Source organism: Arvicola amphibius, chromosome 8 (genome assembly GCF_903992535.2).
Source record: "Arvicola amphibius chromosome 8, mArvAmp1.2, whole genome shotgun sequence".
In the NCBI taxonomy this organism is placed as follows: Eukaryota; Metazoa; Chordata; class Mammalia; order Rodentia; family Cricetidae; genus Arvicola; species Arvicola amphibius.
In genome coordinates this window covers 31550377-31555826 of record NC_052054.1, presented here as the reverse complement: position 1 = coordinate 31555826, position 5450 = coordinate 31550377, and the positions used below count along the sequence as shown (strand labels likewise).

Below are 5450 nucleotides of genomic sequence, written 5' to 3'. Positions count from 1 at the left end.
GATTAATAGAAATGAGTTAAATTAATATGTAGGAGATAGCCAATAAGAAGCTAGACCTAATGGGTCAAACAGTGATTTAAATAATATAGTTTCTTTGTGATTATTTTGGGGCTAAGCAGCTGGAAATTAATGAGCAGCCTCTTTTTAATGAATTGGCACCCAAACCTATGCTACTCTCTTTATTTTTGGCAGTGTTTTGTCAAACCCAGAGCTTTCCCTTTGAGTTCCATTCTCAGTCCCATATGCATCTCTATTTTCATTTTCTTGCTTTTCTCTTTTATTTATAATGTTTCTTGATTTTTTTCTTTCAAAAGTTGTTGGGGTAGAGAAGGAAGTGATGTCCACTACATGAAGGTCTCTGAAGTGTTTTAATGACAGTGACCACAGACCCTTATTGCATACTAACTGCCAAGGTGCTTCACTGAAACTAGGAATGAGTTATTTCCTCTTCTGTTCAGGAAAAGAAGTCTTACTAAAATTTCGAACAAAACAAAATTTAGAGAATTAGCTAACAAGTGGAGGAAAAGAGTTCATTAAAATATCTTATGAGCTATCTAGACTTCTTAAAACAAGGTGACACTCAGTATGATAAATGGAAAATATTAGATTCAAATCATCAATCTGTGTTTATACATGTGTGTGCAAACATATTTGGTTGTATGTGTGTACATGTGCACATGTACATGTGGAGGTCAGAGGTCAATGTTGGGTGTTCTTTCCACACTATATTTTAGATAAGGGCTTCCCACAGATCTGGTGCCTACTAGTTCTGCTAGACTGGCTGGTCGTGAAGCTCCAGGAATCCTTTTATCTCCCCCAACTTCAAGCATCACTCTCCTGCCTGCGTAGCAAGCACTTTGCTCCCTTATCTTTTGCTGTCCTTGGTCCTCAAATAATATCTTGCATAAAGAATAGATAAGACCTGATTTGTTAGTGAGTGTAAAATGGGCTTTAGGTTTCTATTTAAGCTAATGTAACTCAAACATGCGGATCTGCTGCTAAATACTCCAGTCTTATGCTCTATTCATTGAACTCTAGGGTCCACATCAATGAAGTTCCTAGTCTAACCCCATTCACTGCCGGTCACACAGGAAGTGCTTTGTCGAGTCCTGGGTACCACATTTTAAGAGGGAAGTTGACAGCGAACTGGACCATGTTCAAAGGACGAATGGTGAAGTATCTGGAAACCATATCGCACAAGGAGTAGCTGGCAGAATGTGTTCATTTTGCCAGAGAGAATGACAAGTTGTGTTAACAGTTTCAAAGGCTGTTCTGCAGTGGGCGGAGGGCTTGTGGGGAAGCATAGACCTTGGTACCTAGTTACAGAACGAAAAGGAGCAGGTGAGGTGGATAAATCTAGGCTCCCAGATGAAAATGCTTTTGAAAGAATAACATTCATCACGGAGAGGGGGTTTCACCTACGGCGAGTTGCCGGTCACAGGGGAGCCATGGGCAGGGTCTGGGTGCCACCTGTGAGTGCAAGCAAAGGCAAGACTGCAAGTGCTTGTGAGGTCACCGGCTGCGCTGGCTGCGCTGGCTGCGCTGGCTGCGCTGGCTGCGCTGGCTGCACCGCTATGCTGTCATATGCCTTCTGTAGGAGGTGTAGGCAGATCTAGGGTAGACAGGCGAAAGAACAAGAAGCAAAGCACTGCAAAGGTTCTCCTTAACTGCAGGATGCCAACAGCTGTGTCATGCATTTTGGGGTGGGGTTTCACTGTATAGGAAGAACAAATTAAACAGTACTGTTGTCGATGTCTGTTTTTCTCTGACTTCTAAATTTTTTTGTGGGTGTTTGCGTGTGCGCAGTCACCATTCAGTTTGTTTGTGTGCATCCTTTGACCACGCTGATTTCTGAGCAGAGATCATGCATTTAAAAATTAAAAAAAAATGAGTTTCTTCTCTTGCTTCTTTTTTGTTCTTCCCTCTATCCCTCCCTCTTCTGTACTTCCTGCTGTTTTTATTCCTCGCCCCCATTTGTTTCCTCCTCCTATATTACTTTCTTCTCTATTTTCTCAAACAAAGGGACACATCTTCATACATGTGACTGTATTTCTGTGTGTATGTGTATATGTGCCTGTGTGTGTGTTTCTCTGTGCAAATATGCTGGGCTTAATGCAGAGCCTTGAGCATGCCAAGCTTGGGCGCTGTCATTAGCAACACTACCAGTTATTTTGTACCCTTGAAACCCCGAAGTCTTTATTCTAGACTAAGATTTTTTTTAAATAAGTTCTGACATTGCTATTTGCTGACTCCACAAACTGCAATCTCTCCCTGTTTCCCCTCCCAAGTCTCTGTTAAAGCATAAACTATGGTGAAGTTATTAGTGAGATTTCAAGACAACGTGTATTGCAAGCTCAGCGTGTATTGAATGAAGAGCCGAGGGTCCCTTTTCCGGTTGTCACATGTTCCAGGCAGTGTGGTTTGGGGCCTTTAACTATGGAGCAGGTCACTAACTGGCTGGGGAAGCAGCAGCACGTTGTTCTGCTGTTTTCAAACCACAACGGCCTCCTTGGATTCCAAGACCCATAAAGACACAGTTCTGATGGAGCCTGACAGAGGCGTAATTCATGGGCTGTGTACCTGAAGAAGATTCCAGTGAACCTGTAAAGCTAATAAAATATGAATTGTTTTGGGGGATCATCGCTACCTCATTTCCTTATCAATTGACTTGACTAATTTAAAACTATAATGAGTGTGTGTGGTGTGTGTGTGAGTGTGTGAGTGTGAGTGTGTGTGTGTCTGTGTGTGTGAGTGTGTGTGGTGTGTTTGTGAGTGGTGTGTGTGTGAGTGTGTGTGTGTGTGAGTGTGTGAGTGGTGTGTGTGTGTGGTGTGTGTGTGTGAGTGTGTGAGTGTGTGTGTGTGTGAGTGTGTGTGGTGTGTTTGTGAGTGGTGTGTGTGTGAGTGTGTGTGTGTGAGTGTGTGAGTGGTGTGTGTGTGGTGTGTGTGAGTGTGTGTGTGTGTTTGTGGTGTGTTTGTGAGTGGTGTGTGTGTGTGAGTGTGTGTGTGGTGTGTGTGTGTGAGTGTGTGAGTGTGTGAGTGTGTGTGTGTGTGTGTGTGTGTGTGTATAACTAAGACTAAATCTGATACCAGAAGTTTCTAGTGCATAATATTGCTGTGGAGCCCCCTCTCCGAAACAAGCAAAGCCAAGAATTAAAGAATTAAAGAAAGAAATAAAGGAAGGAAAGAAGGAAGGAAGGAAGGAAGGAAGGAAAGAAAGAAGAAAGGAAGGAAGGAAGGAAGGGAGAAAGAAATGAAGAAGGAAAGAAAGAAAATTCAAGAACAAAGTGTGTCTCCCTGTATCATTTCTTTTTCGTTTTCCTTTCCTTTTTTCCTTCCTTTCTTTTCCTTTTGCTTTCCTCTCCTCTCCTTCCCTTTTCTTTCTTTTTCTTTTTAAAATCACCCCTCTCCCCATGTAGATTATGCCCATGGTTTAAAAAAAAATAGTTTAGGTAACTTACTAGAAGGTTTTGATTTCAGTCTGGAATTTTTTTTTAAAGCCTCAAATGAAAGGTTCTCTTTAATCAGATAATTGGCCAGCCAGTAATTTTAGCCTCTCTGTGACACACCAGTTGGCAGGTACAGAGGTCCCAGCCAAACCTTTGTCCCCATCCCCCATCTGTGCCGCTGGGACTGTCTCTGAGCTTCATCAGTCACCCCCTCGCAGCTCTCCAGGGGTCTCAACATCCCAAGCACTGTGGAGTTTGGTAAAGTAGAGCCAGCTGCCAGAGGTGACCATGTAGAAGTCACAGAAGCAGTTGTATGGCTTCGTTTCAGCCTGAGGAGGGAGAAAGAGGGACTGGTACTCCACAGACCTCTTCCCTCTTGATCACCAGCCTTTCGGATTAATGCACAGTTTCATGAGCTCTTGCCTCTGAGGTTGCCTAGGAGCCTTGGGTGAGACATTAAGACAAGCGCACTAACTCCTGTTTCATCTCCCCTGTCCTAAGTCGCCCAGCCCCACCGCGTCACACAGGCTGGGAAAAACGATCCCTTACTCGATTGTCTGCTGGTTTTCTTTGACTACTGCTCGACTCTTCACGTTCGCTGGCAGCCATGAATGAAACGTAACGTGCTCAATGACTGACATCCATTAGAGCCCTTCGACAAACCCCGGGCTGCGTTTTGAAAGGCCCCTGGAAGAGAAAGGACTGTGTGCTCTTTGAATGTGGGCCCGCTGAACCGCTGCCAAGGGCGGACCGCTCCATTCAAAGGGCTGAGAGAATAAATGAGAATAACATCCTTGGGGACCCACAGGATCAGCTTACTCTGAAAACGCTCAGCTTCACAAAGGGTCAGAGTCACAAGGTAAATGAAAATGGCCAGGAGGGAACTTTGATGGCCGAAACACTGTAACAGTAGAGGACTTGAAAGAAAATTTTATTTAAAAAAAATTAAAAAGAGGCAGTTAAAAGGGGAGGAGGTGGGGGGACCCTCAGAAGGGCAAAGTCTGTTGATAACAACAAAAATCCTGTAGAGACATCAGTGAATGTTCATTGGTTATACACACAGTATGAAAATAGATGTACATGCTTATGAAAATGTGTATCTATACTTGTAAACACCACACATTGCTCTTATTTTATTCATTGTTAATAAAAACCAGGTGAGCTCAGTTTCTTACTGGTTTATCTACAAGTATTTTAATATTTGTTCGAGTCTCCAACCATGAAATTTAGTCTCTTCAAACACCTCAGTTTCTCCCGTTTTATTCTCACACTAACTTACTGATAGCTTTAATGGAAGCATCAGAAGCAATCTCTAACACAGGAAATGGTAAAAACCACAAAGCTCCCAATGTATCTCTAAAGAGAACCTGGGGGTCACCTGCCACAGGGTCCTGCCTCTGGAGACCCTCAGCCCCCTGCCTCCTACATGGCTATTAGACCTAAAGGCTCTGATAGCTTCAAGAAACCATTCAGGATTAAGTTTACCTGAATGGCTTGCCTGAGACAGGGGATCTCCTACCCCCCATTAGGATAACCTCAGACAGGGGATCCCCCTACCCCGAGTTAGGATTACCTCTGGCAGGGGATCCTTCACTCCCCAATTTCCTCAAACAAATACTTCAGAGTCCTTTATTGTTTTACAAATGAAAAGAAAACTTAATGTACCAAATGGCAATTATGTTGCTGAAATGGGGAAGGAGACTTGTGGAAGCCTCTCCTCTGTGACTGTTTCCCAGGACTGATGTTGGCAGGTGTGACCATGCTTGACGGGACACCAGGTTGAATGTTCCCGCTCCGTTCTGAAGACACCCACTCGGGGCTGGGAAGATGAGTTGGATCGGAAAAGAGACTTTGCAGGTGTCATCGATGTAAAAATTTGAGAGGAGTACAGGGCTCTTATCTTGATAGGAGGTGAAGGGAGATAGAGGAGAAGGACCGGGAGGACAGAAACATGAAGACTGGGGAGCGTGCCTGCAAGACTGGGACAGTGACGCGCTGCTGGAA

At 44.0% G+C, this 5450-nt stretch overlaps 1 long non-coding RNA gene across 1 annotated transcript in view; it reads left to right on the top strand.

The window, feature by feature from the left end:
• The first annotated feature begins 3695 nt into the window (after nucleotides 1-3695).
• The window catches only part of LOC119821201, a 6717-nt gene continuing 4962 nt past the window's right edge, over nucleotides 3696-5450 (top strand). The window contains exon 1 of the long non-coding RNA XR_005286590.1: nucleotides 3696-4305. This is a non-coding gene — a long non-coding RNA (uncharacterized LOC119821201). The remainder of the gene's footprint in view (nucleotides 4306-5450) is intronic.